The sequence below is a fragment of the Phyllobates terribilis genome, unplaced genomic scaffold (genome assembly GCF_046119375.1).
Source record: "Phyllobates terribilis strain yellow unplaced genomic scaffold, ASM4611937v1 Scaffold_3__8_contigs__length_932513732, whole genome shotgun sequence".
NCBI lineage: Eukaryota > Metazoa > Chordata > Amphibia > Anura > Dendrobatidae > Phyllobates > Phyllobates terribilis.
Window position 1 is genome coordinate 714,227,009 of NW_027362763.1, and position 21,742 is coordinate 714,248,750.

The following is a 21,742-nucleotide window of genomic DNA, read 5'->3' on the forward strand; positions in this document are numbered from 1 at the left end:
TGAACTTGAGATAAAGGAAATATTTCAGATGGTGGAACACATTACTGGGACACTGATGTGGCGCAATGCAGTGATTGACTATAATAACTTTATGTTGTGTTTATAGTCGGTGCTTTTCTGAGAACTATGTACCGTATTAATAAACCACGATTAAAGATTGCACAACCTGGAGACTAGTGTGCATGGTAGAAAACCTATATTCTCGGCTACCTAAGGATTTTTATCTCAACCTACTGAAATATCCTATATACAAATAGTTTTTTTCAGGTATTATGCTGACACTGCTACCAAATATAGTAACCTTGCTGAGGCATCTGACAAAACCAGCTCTACTATCGCTGGCCTCTGCTGCAGTCTACATGTACTCCTCTGCTAGTTCAGACATTCGACTTTGCTTTACCAAGGAACTTGTACACACACTCGGCTCTGCTATACCAAGATACCTGTCTGCCATCTCAGTTCTGCTGTTCCAAGGTGCTGTTTGCACATTTGGGTCTGCTATACCAAGGCATCAGTATGCCAATTTGGCTTTGCTGTTGCAAGGTGTTTTCACACACTCTGATTTGCTATACCAAGGTGCCTGTCCACCAACTCAGCTCTGCTAATCCAATGTGATCTCCGCACACTTGACTGCTATACAAAGATGCCTGTCTGTCACTCAGCTGTGCTGTTCCCAGGTGCTGCCTGCACAATCAGCTCTGCTATACCAAGGTGCCTGTCCGCCAGCCTGGTTATGCTGTTCAAAGTTGTTTTCCACAAGCTCAGATCTGCTATACCAAAGTGCCTGCTAATAAACTCGGTTCTACTTTTTCAAGGCACTGTCCACACACTTGGCTCTGCTATACCCAGGTGCTTTTTTACCAACTTAGCTCTGGAATTCCAAGATGCTGTTTGTGTAGCACCCTGAGGATTCGGCTGCTACAGGGGTATTACACCTCAAGCCAGAGGTGTGGTATTCCACTCCCGGGTAAGGATGGAGTGTGGAACTGAGCTTAGTAGGCTGCATGCACTACATACATCCCATTTCCGGGGGACAGAACTACGGTACTCCCACCAAGTAAATGTGCAGGTACGACAGCGTCTGTCCCTGGCTGGAGTGGGAGGGGGGTGGAACATCCCAGTAGTGTAGGGGCAGATAGGGGGAGTAGTCTGGGTAAAGCTAGGAGCTCATTGGGTGCTGGTCACCTGGGCTCACACATAGAGGGAGTATATAAGGTGGGCACCATCTTAGATCAGGTTCAGTTCAGGCAGGAGGAGCAGAGCAGAGGAGCTCAGCCAGGAGAGCTGACAGGGAGCTGTAGCTCCGGCTGGGCCCAGCTCCAGAGCAAAGCCTGCAGTGAAGAGAGAGAGGAGGAAGAAAGGCCCAGAGAAGCAGAGACAGAGGGAACCCTAAGATCCCAGAATCAGACCAGAAAGGGTGAAGGGTTGGCAGGAGAGGGCACCGGATCCCAAGCTGGCGGAGGCAGAAGTAACCCTTAACCAGGAACCGGAGGTCGTGGGCAAGTTTTGCCACGACCCTCACCATATCCACCAGGAAGGCACACCACGAGTAGGGCCAGGGAAGCCAGAGAAGGTTCAACCACTAAGAGGCCCGAGGGAGCTGGACAGAGGTGGATCCCTGGTGGGGACGGCCAGGAGAAAGAGAGTGAGAGGGAAGCTCAGGACCACGCTCCGGAACTGCCTGGGGGTTAGCCGAGTCCCGCACCTGGTGGACGCAGCACGGCTCGGGTGGTCACTCAAGGCCAGAGTGACTAAAGCAACATCAGTGAGTAAAAACCCTGAAACTGCATCTCCTGACTCTGCCTCTCCTTCCTGCATCATCACAACCCCCATCATCCACACCTGCTGCCCTGAGGCCATACCCCTCCCGTTGGGGGTTATACCATCACTGCTGCACATATACCACCGGCCTCAGCGGACTGCTCTGCAGCGGCGGCTTCAAAGCCGCACTCAACGGGTGGCGTAGTCGACACTTAAACAACATCTACAAAGACTGCCACACACTTAGTTTGACACCCTGGGCACGGACCGGGTCACCGCCACAAGGACTACTACCCCCATACAGATCCGGCTCCGGGTATCCCTTGAACATGGCCCAGGGGGCGCGTCATTTGCACATTCAGGTCTGCTATGCCAAGGTGCCTGTCTGCCAACTCGGTTCTACTGTTCTAAGATGCTGTCTGTACTGTCTGCTGTATCAATGTGCATGTTCACACATCCAGCTCTACCGTTCCTCACCATATGCTGTCTAGCAAATCCAGCTCTGCTATTCCATGCAACTCCTGGTGTCGACTGGCCAATCCAGCTCTGATGTATACATGTGTTGTCCACCTTATCAGACTCCACTGCATCAACATCTCTTGTCCGTGCTACTCTCCCTGACTGATGGCTTTGCAAATCCACAACACCATGTGAGCCACAATAGATGGTATGTTTTTTTTTTGCTTTTTTTTAACACTATTAAGGGCCCCTCTTAGTCTAGCCTGAGTATAAAGAGGTTGTCCATATACGTAGAGTTTGTATGTTTTCCCTGTTTTTTTTGGAAGTTATTTTGGTCTCCTACTACAGACTAAAATCATTCTGATAAGGGAGTTAGCTTTCTTTAAAATTGAGCCCTCTGTGTAAATGATGATAATCTTAACTACTGCCCCTGAATATATTGAGGCAATAAGCATCTAAATTAAATAATAAGGTTTAACAGATATGTTATAAATCCTTCAACTACACTGTGTTCCAAATTATTATGCAAATAATATTTTCTCAGATTTTCCCAAATTACCTATATGAATTGCAGTCATTGTAATTTTCCAGTCAAATAACTATTAGAGTACAATTGAAAGGTTTTTGTACAAACTGCCTATGATAACAATATATTTTTTAAAAAAAATAAAACACTCAAACTGCACTCAAAATGCATGTTCCAAATTATTATGCACAGCAGAGTTTTCAACCTTTTCATTTTAATAAAGAACAAAAAAATGGTCATTTTTAAAATTATAAGCATTAGCAGGTTATTACAAACTGAAATCAAACAGTTTTCAACTCAAAACTTTATTCTAGGTGATGTTACATTTGCACATAGGACCCCTTGTTCGAAAGGAGCTTCTGAACGCTCTCGCCCATTGAATTTGTCAGGTTTTGGATGGTTTCTGCTTCAATTGTTTTGCATGAGGACCGAATACCCTCCCAGAGCTGTTGCTTAGATGTGAACTGCCTCCCGCCATCATAGACACTCCTTTTGATGATGCTCCAGAGGTTCTCAATGGGGTTGAGGTCAGTGGAGTATGGGGGCCACACCATAAGTTTGTCACCTTTTATGCCCATAGCAGCCAGAGATGCAGATGTGTTATGTGCAGCATGAGACGGTGCATTATCATGCATAAAAATGATCTTGCTGCGGAATGCACGGTTCTTCTTCTTGAACCATGGCAGGAAGTGCTGTTTGAGAAACTCAACATACATTATGGAGTTCATCTTTACCCCTTCAGGGATCCTAAAGGGACCAACAATCTCTCTCCCCATGATTCCAGCCCAAAACTTTACTCCACCTCCTCCTTGTTGGTGCCATAGCCGTGTTTGCATGGGGTGTCCATCAACCAGCCATCCTCCACTCCATCCATCTGGACCATTGAGCGTTGCACGGCACTCATCGGTGAACAAAACAGTTTTGACGTCAGTCTTCATGTATTGTTTGGCCCACTGGAGCCGTTTCTGCTTGTGTGCAGTGGATAGAGGAGGTCGACAGGATGGCTTACGCACAGCTGCAAACCTCTGAAGGACCCTGCATCTTATTGTTCGGGGGACGTTGGAGGCACCAGCAGCTTCAAAAACTTGTCTGCTGCTATGACAAGGCTTTTTTGCCGCTGCTCTTTTAACCTGACGTAATTGCCTGTAGGAAAGAGTCCTCAATTTTCCCTTATCAGCACGCACACGTGTGTACTGTGAATCAGCTACATACTTCTTGATTGTGCGATGATCAATATGAAGTGTTTTGGCAATGTTGATTGTAGTCATGCCTTGACCTAAACACTCCACAATTGGTTGCTTCTCAGCAGCCGACACATCCTTTTTCTTTCCCATTTTGGCAGAAAATGTAGGCTGCTTAATAATGTGGGACAGCCTTCTTAAGTAGTCTTGCCTTTCATTGGACACACCTGCCAAACTAATTAGCACAGGTGTCTGCAATTGCTTACAGTGATATAAAGAGCCCTGACACACATCACCATCAATGAGTTTAACTGACAAACAAACAAATTCTTACCTTATCACTCCTAAACACTTTTTGAATAATAATTTGGAACACAGTGTATTAAGTAATTATGATATTCTTTGATCCATTGGTAAATCCCATAAAACAGTATTTGGCTAATGGCACTTGGATACATGAGGCCAAATCTGCATCTAAACAAAGTACAAGGACCTGACAGAAGATCCACTTTAAACTCTCAAACTTTAGAAAAAGAACTGCTAAATCTGCAGAAGTAATGCTTTTACAGCCCGCTCATTGCTTTATGACAGTGTCGAAGCAATTAAGCCGAACACATAAAATTCAGAACGGAGTCGCCCCTGACACCAACCCTGCAATCAGTGAATTTCCTTAATTACATTTGAGAACTTTGATTTAGTTCAGGGAACCCGTAAAAGCTAATAATGATTATTTTCACAAGTAAAGTCTCTGGACTGTCCATGCAATTTACTATGCGGAATATAATGAACTTTATGAGCAGAGAGCGCTCTCCTCGCTTCCCAAATAGATTTCCAGTCTAATTGAGTCTTGCTGTTTAAATGCTACTTTACTAAGACTCATCTGGGCGCTAATTAGTCCTACAGTCGCCGGGATTACTCAGTTGCTGCTATACTCATAGCCTGTGGTTAGATTTTAACCGAATGAGAAATTCATCTGGCTCCATGTGATGATGCTGAAGATATCACAACAATTTACAGAGAGTCGTTGTGGGTAATCACATTGAAATGATAGAAAATCTTACATTTGTGCTTTTCTTTAGGTAATAAAGTCCAATTCAACTACTTCTCAATCTGTAAGAGTTTTTTCTGGACTCGCTCTGCAACATAATATATTTGTCATTTTATCATTTCCTCCTGTTTCAATTTTTTTTAACAATCCACCAATTTGCGGACTCATTACGGGGCTGTTTTTCTCCTTTCTGTAGATCACGGACTTCCAAAATGTGTTCTTTTCTGCTTTGTTTCTTCTCCAAAGTTTATCATGTCATGAGCATGGATCACCTATGTCATAGTCATAAACATACCATTGAAAATACTCCCATACCATTATACAGAACCATATGCCTGTATGAAATATAGAGACTAGTGATGAGCGAGTATGTTTTGTTAACCCTTTCGTCGAGTATGCTCGGGCGAGCACCGAGTAGTTACAGCTGCTCGGTGTTATGTTTGAATCACTCCCGTGTGCATGATTTGCGACTGTTTGACAGCTTTAATACATGTGAGGAATGCCTATTTCTTACACATTCCTCACATGTATTAAAGCTGTCAAACAGTCACAAATCATGCACACGGGAGTGATTCAAACATAACACCGAGCAGCTGTAACTACTCGGTGCTCGCCTGAGCATACTCGGCGAAAGGGTTAACAAAACGTACTCACTCATCACTATTAGAGACTATAATAAAAAGTTTCTCTAACTTGATAAAAAAAGTTGTTTAAAGGGTTATTCTCAACTTCTTGAATCGGTTGTAGCAATTTTGCAATTTACTTCTTGTTAAAAATCTTCATTCTCCAGAATGGATCGATTTCTAATTTTATAGTTTACTGCTCATTGCCTAGGTTTCCGACCACCTCTGCAGTCTCCTAGGCAAGGAGTTCAGCACTTACAAACTCTTTACTATAGAACTTTAAAGCTCTGACCAGGTCGGTGGATGTGGCTGGCTTCAGTGCCCCTCTGCTCCTCCGATGGTGCTGCGGCTAGGCTGCCTCTGCTTGCAGCATCGGAGAGCGCACAGTTTGGGTCAGCAGTGCAATCATGTCCCAGGTTCAAACTATCATTCATCAGGAACAAACTGATCCCCGACAAGCAGTAAGCAATGATACTTTGTATAGGAGCGCTCCTGAAAACACAACATGAGAAAAAAAATCGATCTAAAAAGAAAAAAGATAAAACTTACTAATATACTGGAAATAAGAAAGCTGTCCCAATCAGCACCGGTTCAGGGTCCAGACAGCTCTACTAAAGGTGTTATTTCAACAGAGGAGAGAGCTTCTTCCTTCTCCCTTTATTAGTGACATATTTGAAGGGGGCTGGCTGACTGGCTTATTTGAATATCTAAGCAAGTTCCCTTCTGTTGTATCAAACATGACAGAGAAAGTAGCTCCGCAAATAGCATCTTCAGATAGGAAGACGACAGGAATTCTAGTGCCACCTATTGGAAGTAGTTATCCTAAAAGTCAAGATCAACCCTTTAAATGGCCTTGCTACATGACGTAGAATAAGGAGCCAAATCAGAAACTCCATTTGCAGACATGTGTTCTGGGATGTTTGCCCTTCATCAGTGCAAAGCAAGAAAACTGATTTGGGTTTTTGAGAGACCTCTGACAAGGGTCCTAAGTGATAGCTAGAAATTCTCCTAGTGGAGATCGCCAAGTCGGTGTAGGGAGACTTAGGGGTCATGCAATGATCCCCTAGGATTTCTACTTCCAATAAGTGGCACTACAGTTCCAGTACTCTTCATCTCTGAAAAGGCTATTTTCATATTTTACTTTTGAGAAGAGCATTGCATGACCTATAAGTCTACCTATGGCGACCTTGCGCTCTCTACAGAGAGAAACTTTACCCCTTAGGGTACGCTCCCACTGCCATATAACATGGCTGTACTATCCGCTGCTTTATCGGTGAGCACTCAGCCCAATGTTATACTATGAGGCAGTGCAGATCTTTGATTATTTTCTCATGCCGAATGCGTATCGAACGGAAACATCGGACTGCAGTCGATGAAATCCGAGTGCAGTCCAATGTACTCGCATAGAGTCAATGGATAAGATGAAGAAATTAAGTTCTCCATCTTCTCTGCATCTGTGGAATGATTCTCTCATGCTAGAGAATTGGATCACAATCATATGACACTCGGATCACACTCTGACAAAGTTTGAGTCGAGTGTCATTAGCATAATCGATCCGATTCTCTCGAAAGAGAGAATATATGGCAGTGTCAGCGAGATCGTAGAAAAAGAAGCTGCCTCTCCTACTTGAGCGACAGTTCTGGTGAACAGCAGAGTTGTAGTATTAGTAGAAGTACAAAGCTCAGCACAAGTTCTGCTGTAATACATTCATCTATCAGTGGTTTGTTCTGGAGTGTTCACTGCTGCTTTCCACTAAATTTACACATAGAGATAACAGGGCATTTGAACAAGCAGACAGAACAGGACAGTGAAAGCCATGATTAAGAGACCTGTTCTGCAAGCTGGGATGTTAGGAGTTAACTCTTCTCCTTGAATGTAACTACTGAACACTCTTCACTCTTGGCCAAGGTCTGAGCAAGCACTAGTGGTCAAGCTCCATGGAAACCAGCTGTATATAAGATAAAACTCTCACTGCAGGAGAATGACAACAGATAGAAAAAGCAAGTCAATTGCAAACTTGCTTATTTTCATGATGTCTAAATAATGAAAACAATTGAGAATCCCATATAAGATGGAAAACCCTATTAAATCTACAGATATACACTGGTAATAATAATACTTTAATTATAAGACAGTTTGGTATAATACTGCACGTTGGTAGTGTCTATCAAGTAACCCTTAAAAATGAGGGAATCATCTACTTTCTTCTGCCTAATATCCCACTATATACTTTTTGGAAAGAGTTTATGTATTTTCTAGTAAAAGAAAAAAATGACAGAAATTTTGGCACTCGACTTCAGGTGCCTAGAGCACCATCAGTTCATGCTTTGTGATAAAGGTATGAAGAATGCAGCATTTCCTAGTACTTGTGCTGATTCCCTGCTGATTCCCTGCAGGGCGGTATAATTTGCAAGCTTCCGTAAAGGGACATAATAAAGAGGCACAAATCACGTCCTCCAGCCACACGGTGCTCTCATAAATATACATTATGCACTGAGATCATTGTCGGAGTCAGGACAAACTTTTTAGAAATGCATTTGAGGCTCATTTCGGATCATGATTGTGAGCTCCAGGTTCCTGTATGTCTCTTTTTAATCAAAAGGTTGATCAGATGTAGACATAAGGAGAGGGGAAATATTCCTGGAATGCATTGGCCACTTTCTGGTCAAATTTCAAGAATGCCCTAAATAGCTATTTTTTTGCGTGGGCAACTGTAAATACCACTATTGCTTACCCATGTGCTGCATTTCAAGACCCCCCTGCTGCACCCCCTGATTGACTTTGTAAACAGTGGCTGATGGCAGACATCTATGGCTTATAAAATGGTTGAGATCAAGTGGCTTACCCACTTGACCACCTCACCGGCTGCTACAGAGATTCTGCTACCTGTTTCCATGCATCTGCTGAATTCTTATAGCCACCGGTGCAGCATAGCCAGCCATCGAAGAGTAGCCAAGGAGGTGGTAAATGCAATCTTGAGAGCATAGATGGAATCAATCATTGCTCCCCCTTTAAACACAGTATAGAGGGGGGGGATAGGGGTATTTTACTATTACCCATGTCACCATAAAACTGTTTGGGCATTTTTTTCAGTTCAGCCAGAAAGTATCAAGCCATAAGTAGACTTTGGAAGGTAAGAGATTTGTGGGCTTCCCATTTAGCCACCAGGTACCACTGACCTGGACGCTGGTTCGGAGTCCCGCTAATTGATCAACTCATCTCTAGTACTAATCTAACCACTTTTCTCACTTTTCTACTGTTCTTCATTTACAAATTCCCTACCCTTCCCTCTCTACTCTAACTCCAGTATGTATTTTTTTTTTCTTACATCTGATGACAAATCATTTGAGTCACTCTCCTACCATGCACTTCGGATTCTCAAATGGATCGCCATCAGTTGGCAGGAGTTGCTGCCGTCGCTTACAAGGTATACTTTTCCTCCTAGAAATGAACATTCATTGGGGGACAATCCTGTGGTTACGCCCCACAGTTGCTTTCCCTGCCTTAAAATGGGGCGTAATCAGGGACGTCCTTTTCAGAGGCCGGGCTATGTCTTCTCTACTGAGCATGTGCCGGTTGTCAGTTCCGACACATGCTCAGTATAATCTCCCTGATTGCTGCATTCCTTTTACTGCTCAACATGTCCCTTTAGGGGTTATAAGAAAATACCTTGATATTTTATCCTTGATATTTTAAAATAATGTATATTACTTGCAATATGGGAAAAAAGTACTAAAAAATGACACTGGAAATCAGACTTCGACAGCTGAAAGGATATTATTTTCTAAAACAGAAAAGAAAAATGGGTGGCATAAACTTTCTTCTTGAAAGTACAGTAGATGTTGGATTCTAGAAATGCTTTGTGCTTCTCTTACTCAGCCAAACACTGTGACAACCTGTGGTCTTCCAGCTGTTATGAAAGGGTACGTCACCCTTTGGCTGTTCGGAAATGCTGAGATTTGTTCCTTTGTAACATCTGGAGAACAGCAGTTTTTCTTTTCCCAGTCTCCACGTTTTGTAACTTTGTTTCCTTTGGAAATAACTTTAACAATAAACTCTATTAAATATCATGGCTATAACTCTAAAAAATAAAACTCACTTTAAAATGTGCCATAGCTGCTGGCTGGAATAGTAAAAATCCTTCTGTATGAAAAATTCCTCCAATAAAACCTAAGGAAAAGGTTAGACACAAGGGTATTTGTGGGAGATAGTTATTTTGCTGCTCTACATTCTAGGTGAGAAGTGAAAACTGAACTTATAAAGTAGTGTAAATGACGCGCCCCCTGGGCCATGTTCAAGGGACACCCGGAGCCGGATCTGGATAGGGGTAGTAGTCCGTGTGGCGGTGACCCAGTCCGTGCCCAGGGTGGTCAAACTAAGTGTGTGGCAGTCTTTTGTAGATGTTGTTTAAGTGTCGACTACGCCACCCGTTGATTGCGGCTAGGAGGCCGCCGCTGCAGAGCAGTCCGCTGAGGCCGGTGGTAGGATTGTGCAGCAAGGATGGTATAACCCCCAACGGGAGGGGTATGGCCTCAGGGCAGCAGATGTGGAAGATGGTGGTTGTGATGGTGCAGCAAGGAAGCTCAGAGACATGCGATGCAGTTTCAGGGTTTTTACTCACTGGTGTTGTTCCGGTCACTCCGGCCTTGAGTGACCACCCGAGCCGTGCTGCGTCCACCAGGTGTGGGACTCGGCCAACTCCCAGGCAGTCCAGAGCGTGGTCCTGAGCTCCCCTCTCTTCCTTCCTACTGGCCGTTCCCACCAGGGATCCACCTTTGTCCGGCTCCCTCGGGCCTCTTGGTGGTAAAACCTTCTCTGGCTTTCCTGACCCTACTCGTGGTGTGCCTTCCTGGTGGATGTGGTGAGGGTCGCGCCAAAACTTGACCACGACCTCCGGTTCCTGGCTGAGGATCATTAGCCTCCACCAGTTTGGGTTCCGGTGCCCTTTTCTGCCAACCCTTCACCCTTTTGGTTTACTTCTGGGATCTCAGGGTTCCCTCTTGTCTTGCGTCTCTGGGCCTCTCTTCCTCCTCCTCTCCACTGCAGGCCTGGCCCTGGAGCTGGGCCCAGCCGGAGCCACAGCTCCCTGTCAGCCCTCCTGGCTGAACTCTCCCTCTGACTCTCTCAGCTCTGCTCTCCCTGTCTCTAGATGGTGCCCACCATATATACTCCCTCTATGTGTGAGCCCAGGTGACTAGCACCCAATGGGCTCCTACCTCTATGCCCAGAGTCCCTCCCCTATCTGCCCCTACACTACTGGGATGTTCCTCCCCCGCTCCCACTCCAGCCAGGGACAGACGCTGTCGTACCTGCACATCTATCTGGTGGGAGTACCGTTGTTCTGTCCCCCGGAAATGGGATGAGTGTAGTGCATGCAGCTAGCTGAGCTCAGTCCCACACTCCATCCTTACCCGGGAGTGGAATACCACACCTCTGGATCGAGGTGCAATACCCCTGTAGCAGCCGAGTCCTCGGGGTGCTACATTCCCCCCTGGTAAATCACAGCACGTCCTCGGGCTGTAAAAGAATAAAATATACCAAAACATACAAACTTTTTTAAAACATACTAACATATAAAACATTATAAAACATTATCAGAATATAATATGACAGGTAACTTATATATTATTCTAGCAATATAAACTTTTTCATATAAAACGTTCTTGTTCCTCCGGTCACGGTGCAACTTATGACCGGGTAAAGTGCAACAGTCACTAGAAGAAAATCAGTTCTTCCTATAAAACCGGTAGGGGGCGCTTTAGGAAGCGCAACTATTTACAGGGTATGGCCGCTCTCAGTCCTCGGCCAGTGGGGAAAAGGGATGGCTGCTCACAGTCCTCAGCCTGTGGGGAAGAGGGATGGCTGCTCACAGTCCTCAGCCTGTGGGGATAGGGACACACAGCAAACAGTTCACACTAGTCCCAACGGGGACCACACTCTGATTTGCATCATATCAAGTACCCCTACGGGTAACTATCTACAGTTTCAGTCTATGCTACTTCCCTTCAGCAGCGGTGTCCTCTCCTTATCTCCTCCTGAGGGTAATCTTCAAACCCGTCCGGGTCCTTTTGTTCCTCCTCATACCGCAGTTCTTCCTCCGTCAGCCGGTGCACATGAAGGGCGTATGGTCCTTTTGCACACTGATGCCGGGCGAAGGTGACCTCGTCACCCAGGTAAAGGTCACGTCCGCGGTGTCCCTCCGGCAGGTGAGATTCGACATCCCTGCGGGTAACAAAGACGTCGCCGGGGGTTTTGTGATCCCTGATAAAGCCCCAGCCGTGCTCCAGTTGGAACTTAATTACAGTCCCGGTGGCGCGGGGACCGTGGGCTGCACTGGGGTTTCTCCGGGTCCGGCTTTTCTGCTCCGCGCTCTGGACCTGCAGCCGCTCCTCGCGGATCCGCCTCTCTCGCCGTTCTTTGTTGAAGACCTCCAGTTGTTGTCGGCAGCACTCCGCACGCTGGGCTGCGGCCGCCCGGGTCTCTTGGGTGAACCCCATGAGGTTTTCACCGGTGGGGTCCCATGCGAACTGCGCCTCCTCCAACGGGAGTGGGGTGATCTTGGCGGGTGCCGGAGCCGGGATCAGGGGCTCACACAGGGGCCATTCCTTCCGGAATCGGGGATTGAGGTATTCCGGTGGCCACTCAAAGGGCTGCCCATCCGGGCAAGTATGTTGCACAAGTAGGTCTTCGCCTAGGGGCAGCACTGTGGAGGTCGAGGGCGCGGTGGTGGTAGCGGCGCCCGGATTCACCAGGCCTTGCGACCAGGCTGGTGGCACTTTAAAGGTGAAGGGTACTGTGGAGACGGCGGCGCCCGGGGGCACTTGGCCTTGCGACCAGGCCGGTGGCGTTTCCTGCTTGGCCGCGCTCAGGGTTAAGGCGCGTGACGTCACAGGGGGCGTGGCCGCGGCTCCTGCCGCTTGAGGCCTAGTTCGGAGCGGTGGCGGTGCAGCAACGGGCACGGTCGGTGGGATTTCGGGCTCTGCGACGGGGAGCTGGGGCAGGCTTACGGCTACTAGGCTTGGGGTAGTAACGTCCCCTTTACCTGCTTCCATCTCTTCAGCTCCTTCCACGGCGTCGTCTCCGGCCTTCGTCCCTCCTGCACCATCCTCAGAGGCAGACAGACTCCTCGTCCCGGGTGGCGTCCTTTGCTGGCGGGTTCCAGCCTGCAGGGCCATTTCTCTGCTCCACTCTGTCAGCACTTCTTGCTGCACTCGGGCCATCTTCCGAGCCAAGCCCTCCAGCGCGGTCTGTGCATGCTCCCGATCTTTGGGGAGCTGTGCCAGGATCTCCACCAGGCCTTCTGGGGTGGCGGCCTGCAACAGGCTCCTGACCAGAGGGTCGGTGCTGCCTGACTCTCCCTCCATCTCCGGGTGCGATCTCTCCAGACTCCTCCAGGCTGCACCCATCCTCTCACTTTTGTTCTTGATCCGCCCATACTGAGGGCGGTCCTGGGGCAACTTGGTGATTGTCAGTTTCAGGGGCAGACCCCTCGCTCTGATGGACATCTCTATCATTGCAGTCTCTGCTGGTGGGGGCGGTCTCCGCTTTTGGCACTCTTCTGGGACCAAGCCCACGATGGGAGGTGGTCTCTTGCCACCCTCTGGCACGCCCATAATGGCGTCCGCTCTGCCAGGGCGGGAAATCGTCTCAGATGGCGGGAATCGTCTCCTAATGGCGGGAAACTCCGTGGATGGCGGGAAAAGGCTGCAGATGGCGGGCAAACGGCGGGAAACGACCCGAGATGGCGTCCGATGGCGGGGACCCTCCGGAACCGGCGGGAGACTTCTTCTTACGGTAAATATGAACTTTTCTTCAGGCACGCAGTACCCGGTGGTTGCGGGCACGTAATCCTGCCGACTACGCCAAAGTTGACGCGCCCCCTGGGCCATGTTCAAGGGACACCCGGAGCCGGATCTGGATAGGGGTAGTAGTCCGTGTGGCGGTGACCCGGTCCGTGCCCAGGGTGGTCAAACTAAGTGTGTGGCAGTCTTTTGTAGATGTTGTTTAAGTGTCGACTACGCCACCCGTTGATTGCGGCTAGGAGGCCGCCGCTGCAGAGCAGTCCGCTGAGGCCGGTGGTAGGATTGTGCAGCAAGGATGGTATAACCCCCAACAGGAGGGGTATGGCCTCAGGGCAGCAGATGTGGAAGATGGTGGTTGTGATGGTGCAGCAAGGAAGCTCAGAGACATGCGATGCAGTTTCAGGGTTTTTACTCACTGGTGTTGTTCCGATCACTCCGGCCTTGAGTGACCACCCGAGCCGTGCTGCGTCCACCAGGTGTGGGACTCGGCCAACTCCCAGGCAGTCCAGAGCGTGGTCCTGAGCTCCCCTCTCTTCCTTCCTACTGGCCGTTCCCACCAGGGATCCACCTTTGTCCGGCTCCCTCGGGCCTCTTGGTGGTAAAACCTTCTCTGGCTTTCCTGACCCTACTCGTGGTGTGCCTTCCTGGTGGATGTGGTGAGGGTCGCGCCAAAACTTGACCACGACCTCCGGTTCCTGGCTGAGGATCATTAGCCTCCACCAGTTTGGGTTCCGGTGCCCTTTTCTGCCAACCCTTCACCCTTTTGGTTTACTTCTGGGATCTCAGGGTTCCCTCTTGTCTTGCGTCTCTGGGCCTCTCTTCCTCCTCCTCTCCACTGCAGGCCTGGCCCTGGAGCTGGGCCCAGCCGGAGCCACAGCTCCCTGTCAGCCCTCCTGGCTGAACTCTCCCTCTGACTCTCTCAGCTCTGCTCTCCCTGTCTCTAGATGGTGCCCACCATATATACTCCCTCTATGTGTGAGCCCAGGTGACTAGCACCCAATGGGCTCCTACCTCTATGCCCAGAGTCCCTCCCCTATCTGCCCCTACACTACTGGGATGTTCCTCCCCCCCTCCCACTCCAGCCAGGGACAGACGCTGTCGTACCTGCACATCTATCTGGTGGGAGTACCGTTGTTCTGTCCCCCGGAAATGGGATGAGTGTAGTGCATGCAGCTAGCTGAGCTCAGTCCCACACTCCATCCTTACCCGGGAGTGGAATACCACACCTCTGGATCGAGGTGCAATACCCCTGTAGCAGCCGAGTCCTCGGGGTGCTACATTCCCCCCTGGTAAATCACAGCACGTCCTCGGGCTGTAAAAGAATAAAACATACCAAAACATACAAACTTTTTTAAAACATACTAACATATAAAACATTATAAAACATTATCAGAATATAATATGACAGGTAACTTATATATTATTCTAGCAATATAAACTTTTTCATATAAAACGTTCTTGTTCCTCCGGTCACGGTGCAACTTATGACCGGGTAAAGTGCAACAGTCACTAGAAGAAAATCAGTTCTTCCTATAAAACCGGTAGGGGGCGCTTTAGGAAGCGCAACTATTTACAGGGTATGGCCGCTCTCAGTCCTCGGCCAGTGGGGAAAAGGGATGGCTGCTCACAGTCCTCAGCCTGTGGGGAAGAGGGATGGCTGCTCACAGTCCTCAGCCTGTGGGGATAGGGACACACAGCAAACAGTTCACACTAGTCCCAACGGGGACCACACTCTGATTTGCATCATATCAAGTACCCCTACGGGTAACTATCTACAGTTTCAGTCTATGCTACTTCCCTTCAGCAGCGGTGTCCTCTCCTTATCTCCTCCTGAGGGTAATCTTCAAACCCGTCCGGGTCCTTTTGTTCCTCCTCATACCGCAGTTCTTCCTCCGTCAGCCGGTGCACATGAAGGGCGTATGGTCCTTTTGCACACTGATGCCGGGCGAAGGTGACCTCGTCACCCAGGTAAAGGTCACGTCCGCGGTGTCCCTCCGGCAGGTGAGATTCGACATCCCTGCGGGTAACAAAGTCGTCGCCGGGGGTTTTGTGATCCCTGATAAAGCCCCAGCCGTGCTCCAGTTGGAACTTAATTACAGTCCCGGTGGCGCGGGGACCGTGGGCTGCACGGGGGTTTCTCCGGGTCCGGCTTTTCTGCTCCGCGCTCTGGACCTGCAGCCGCTCCTCGCGGATCCGCCTCTCTCGCCGTTCTTTGTTGAAGACCTCCAGTTGTTGTCGGCAGCACTCCGCACGCTGGGCTGCGGCCGCCCGGGTCTCTTGGGTGAACCCCATGAGGTTTTCACCGGTGGGGTCCCATGCGAACTGCGCCTCCTCCAACGGGAGTGGGGTGATCTTGGCGGGTGCCGGAGCCGGGATCAGGGGCTCACACAGGGGCCATTCCTTCCGGAATCGGGGATTGAGGTATTCCGGTGGCCACTCAAAGGGCTGCCCATCCGGGCAAGTATGTTGCACAAGTAGGTCTTCGCCTAGGGGCAGCACTGTGGAGGTCGAGGGCGCGGTGGTGGTAGCGGCGCCCGGATTCACCAGGCCTTGCGACCAGGCTGGTGGCACTTTAAAGGTGAAGGGTACTGTGGAGACGGCGGCGCCCGGGGGCACTTGGCCTTGCGACCAGGCCGGTGGCATTTCCTGCTTGGCCGCGCTCAGGGTTAAGGCGCGTGACGTCACAGGGGGCGTGGCCGCGGCTCCTGCCGCTTGAGGCCTAGTTCGGAGCGGTGGCGGTGCAGCAACGGGCACGGTCGGTGGGATTTCGGGCTCTGCGACGGGGAGCTGGGGCAGGCTTACGGCTACTAGGCTTGGGGTAGTAACGTCCCCTTTACCTGCTTCCATCTCTTCAGCTCCTTCCACGGCGTCGTCTCCGGCCTTCGTCCCTCCTGCACCATCCTCAGAGGCAGACAGACTCCTCGTCCCGGGTGGCGTCCTTTGCTGGCGGGTTCCAGCCTGCAGGGCCATTTCTCTGCTCCACTCTGTCAGCACTTCTTGCTGCACTCGGGCCATCTTCCGAGCCAAGCCCTCCAGCGCGGTCTGTGCATGCTCCCGATCTTTGGGGAGCTGTGCCAGGATCTCCACCAGGCCTTCTGGGGTGGCGGCCTGCAACAGGCTCCTGACCAGAGGGTCGGTGCTGCCTGACTCTCCCTCCATCTCCGGGTGCGATCTCTCCAGACTCCTCCAGGCTGCACCCATCCTCTCACTTTTGTTCTTGATCCGCCCATACTGAGGGCGGTCCTGGGGCAACTTGGTGATTGTCAGTTTCAGGGGCAGACCCCTCGCTCTGATGGACATCTCTATCATTGCAGTCTCTGCTGGTGGGGGCGGTCTCCGCTTTTGGCACTCTTCTGGGACCAGGCCCACGATGGGAGGTGGTCTCTTGCCACCCTCTGGCACGCCCATAATGGCGTCCGCTCTGCCAGGGCGGGAAATCGTCTCAGATGGCGGGAATCGTCTCCTAATGGCGGGAAACTCCGTGGATGGCGGGAAAAGGCTGCAGATGGCGGGCAAACGGCGGGAAACGACCCGAGATGGCGTCCGATGGCGGGGACCCTCCGGAACCGGCGGGAGACTTCTTCTTACGGTAAATATGAACTTTTCTTCAGGCACGCAGTACCCGGTGGTTGCGGGCACGTAATCCTGCCGACTACGCCAAAGTTGACGCGCCCCCTGGGCCATGTTCAAGGGACACCCGGAGCCGGATCTGGATAGGGGTAGTAGTCCGTGTGGCGGTGACCCGGTCCGTGCCCAGGGTGGTCAAACTAAGTGTGTGGCAGTCTTTTGTAGATGTTGTTTAAGTGTCGACTACGCCACCCGTTGACTGCGGCTAGGAGGCCGCCGCTGCAGAGCAGTCCGCTGAGGCCGGTGGTAGGATTGTGCAGCAAGGATGGTATAACCCCCAACGGGAGGGGTATGGCCTCAGGGCAGCAGATGTGGAAGATGGTGGTTGTGATGGTGCAGCAAGGAAGCTCAGAGACATGCGATGCAGTTTCAGGGTTTTTACTCACTGGTGTTGTTCCGGTCACTCCGGCCTTGAGTGACCACCCGAGCCGTGCTGCGTCCACCAGGTGTGGGACTCGGCCAACTCCCAGGCAGTCCAGAGCGTGGTCCTGAGCTCCCCTCTCTTCCTTCCTACTGGCCGTTCCCACCAGGGATCCACCTTTGTCCGGCTCCCTCGGGCCTCTTGGTGGTAAAACCTTCTCTGGCTTTCCTGACCCTACTCGTGGTGTGCCTTCCTGGTGGATGTGGTGAGGGTCGCGCCAAAACTTGACCACGACCTCCGGTTCCTGGCTGAGGATCATTAGCCTCCACCAGTTTGGGTTCCGGTGCCCTTTTCTGCCAACCCTTCACCCTTTTGGTTTACTTCTGGGATCTCAGGGTTCCCTCTTGTCTTGCGTCTCTGGGCCTCTCTTCCTCCTCCTCTCCACTGCAGGCCTGGCCCTGGAGCTGGGCCCAGCTGGAGCCACAGCTCCCTGTCAGCCCTCCTGGCTGAACTCTCCCTCTGACTCTCTCAGCTCTGCTCTCCCTGTCTCTAGATGGTGCCCACCATATATACTCCCTCTATGTGTGAGCCCAGGTGACTAGCACCCAATGGGCTCCTACCTCTATGCCCAGAGTCCCTCCCCTATCTGCCCCTACACTACTGGGATGTTCCTCCCCCCCTCCCACTCCAGCCAGGGACAGACGCTGTCGTACCTGCACATCTATCTGGTGGGAGTACCGTTGTTCTGTCCCCCGGAAATGGGATGAGTGTAGTGCATGCAGCTAGCTGAGCTCAGTCCCACACTCCATCCTTACCCGGGAGTGGAATACCACACCTCTGGATCGAGGTGCAATACCCCTGTAGCAGCCGAGTCCTCGGGGTGCTACATAAACCTACTACATAGAAGAGAGGTTACAGTCTTTACCCAAAATAAGTCAATTTGGCAAAAAATCAGGCAAAATTATAGCAAAGGCAAATGAGGCAATGGTCCAGAGGACCCTCCACTTTACTGTTCCACCATGGTCTCAACTTGCATAATTTCATCAAATCTTGTAACACTGGTGGGTGTGAACCCACTGTGCCATGGGCCGGGCTTACCCTGGAGGGGCGTGACTACGTGTATACCGGGTATTCTCTAGAGCCTCTGGTGGTGAGGATAGCCTGGGCCGCCGATAGACTCCAGGTACCACTCCAGGACAGTCCACGGGACTGCAGCAGCTGACCGGAAGGTCAGAGACTCAAGTATGAGGTACAGGTGGGTGAGACAAAAGTGTGGTCAGACGGTCTGAGGTCGGAGCAGGCAGCATGGGTTCACTGTACAACGCCTGGATAAGGAGTGGAGAGGTCAGACAGAATGGGCAAACGAGCTGGGTAATAAGCATAGAAGACAAGACGAGAAAGCACATAAACAGAACGCTGGAGTTGGATAAGATCAGGAACCAACATTCGGGCAAGGAGTGATAAAAAGAGCTGCCTAATAAAAGCCCTGCTAGCATGGGATAGGCCGAGGAATCTAATATCTGCAGGACACAGCAGGGTTAAGTTCCTGCAGATACCAGCCACACAGCCCTAAATGAATGCCACAAGCAGATGCAGCGGTGCTGAAGAGTGCTGCAAGAAGCAGACTCAGCGTATCGGCCTGACACAAGGTGAAATTCGCACTGTGAGTAGAGGGGCGCTGTGGAGGTATACGAGTTACCGCCGCGACAAACCTGATGTTATGATATGTGCATGATGTGGCATTTGGGTTCCTATGAACACGCCCTGACTTGGTGTGACTTTGTTAGAGGCCATATCCACTGCAGGTCTGTATGACCATAGCTCTAATGTCTCGCTTACCCTTAAATATACAGCCTGGTCATACGTGAAAGTTATTGTAACAGGGTCAAGATAAGACATGGGCATATGCATGTGCACTGCTTATTTTGTAGGAAAAAATGGATCAAACAAGGTTAGCAGGGATAAAGGGCATTTTTAAAGGGAAATGTATCACCAGAAAATGACCAATTGTTTAAATAAATTTTTGGATTTTTTTTCATTTTTCAGATTAGATTCTATATTTTTCTGTTAATGTTTTGAGTATAGAAGGAATGATCGTAGTAGTAGGCGATGGAAATCTACAGTACAGACCAAAAGTTTGGACACACCTTCTCATTTAAAGATTTTTCTGTATTTTCATGACTTTGAAAATTGTACATTCACACTGAAGGCATCAAAACTGAATTAACACATGAGGAATTATATACTTAACAAAAAAAGTGTGAAACAACTGAAAATATGTCTTATATTCTAGGTTCTTCAAAGTAGCCACCTTTTGCTTTTATGACTGCTTTGCACACTCTTGGCATTCTCTTGATGAGCTTCAAGAGGTAATCACCGGAAATGGTCTTCCAACAATCTTGAAGGAGTTCCCAGAGATGCTTAGCACTTGTTGGCCCTTTTGCCTCCACTCTGCGGTCCAGCTCACCCCAGACCATCTCGATTGGGTTCAGGTCTGGTGACTGTGGAGGCCAGGTCATCTGGCGTAGCACCTCATCACTCTCCCTCTTGGTCAAATAGCCCTTACACAGCCTGGAGGTGTGTTTGGGGTCATTGTCCTGTTGAAAAATAAATGATGGTCCAACTAAACGCAAATCGGATGGAATAGCATGCTGCTGCAAGATGCTGTGGTAGCCATGCTGGTTCAGTATGCCTTCAATTTTGAATAAATCCCCAACAGTGTCACCGGCAAAGCACCCCCACACCATCACACCTCCTCCTCCATGCTTCACGGTGGGAACCAGGCATGTAGAGTCCATCTGTTCATCTTTTCTGCGTCGCACTAAGACACGGTGGTTGGAACCAAAGATCTCAAATTTGGACTTGTGGTGAGGCCAGGGACTGGAAATTCATATTCCCAGCTATGAAGGTCTCAGCAGGAATGCTAGTCTGTCTGACTTCAAAGGACCCCAGGGGAAATTGTGTATTCCCCACAGTCAGGATATGACTTAATTACCATTACGCTACTATGCCAGCTCCAAAAGGCAATTACCAAAAGGATGCTATTGCCCAGGAGAGAATTGAATACAGGTCAGGTAGGATATATACCTTTGTAGTGCAAACACCTATTCCTGACAAGAGTATGGGGGAGCTATTTGAATCATGGCAATGAGGAATAGCTAACTGAATTACCTCTGAAGTCAGGGGAAGCTCCTGTGTTAGATCAATTACCATGCGCACCTTACAATGAGAATATTGCTGGGAAATGGATTATGAAATGTCTGATAGAAGGGAAGAGGAGATTACATGTAAATCGCCTATTTTCTGCCCTGCCCAAGTTACATATAAATGTGTCCCTCTGTGAGAGAGGAGAGGTCTTCTGTTGAGGGTCGCCTGTCGCTACAGATGGGCAGAAAGACACAAGGAACCGCCCTGGACCCATGACAGCACCCTTCCTGCCGTGTCCAGAGACCTTTGATGAAAGTGTGGTATATTCACTTTTATTCCTTTTAATTTTACTGTATCGTATTACTGCTTCCTTACTGTATTTGTCTGACTACTGTATATATATATCTTGTAACCGCTTGTATATATTGCACCTAGCATTGCTCTTTTGAGTAAATAAATATATAAAATTTATAAGCTCGCTTCACATTATCCTAAACCCGGAACTCACGGAAGTTGTGAGGAAGGATCAGGGACACGTGGCTCCGATCGGTTTGTGACAATTGGTGGCAGCGGTGGGATTTGAATATCTGTGAACTGAGCTCGGTGCTAGTTAGTAGATCAGACATAGTATACAGTGAAAGCGTGTGTACAATACTGTACCCTTCCCCCTCTTAGTTTTCTGTCCTATCTTTTATTTGGCTACGGTCTCTGGTGGATGGCATACTGCCTCAGAAGCAAAGGTTCCCAGATGAGTGCTACCAGAGGGGACGCTGAGCAGATGGAAGGTGGCAGTGTGGTGCCAGTCGCTGACCAGACTGAGGTGTCGGAGGGGGGTGGAAGTGCCCCCGACACCCACGAAAATCCTGGTCATTCTATTATGCAATCCACAGCTCCAGCTGGAGGGGCCAGTAACCCGGCCCTGGACGCTCTTATGCAGGCCTACCTCCAGGCTCTGAGAGATGGACAGCAGGAGCAGAGCGAGTCCGTGCTCCACATGTGGCAAGCTGAGCGAGATGCCCAGGAAAGAAAGTGGCAAGCTGAGCTAGATGCCCAGGAAAGAAAGGAGCAAGCTGAGCGAGATGCGTGGCAAGCTGAGCGAGATGCCCAGGAAAGAAAGGAGGAGAGGCAGTACCAGCTACAGTTAGCCCAGCTGCGGAGCCGGCAGGACCCACCGGCTCAAACAGCACAGACTCCAGCAGCCCCAAA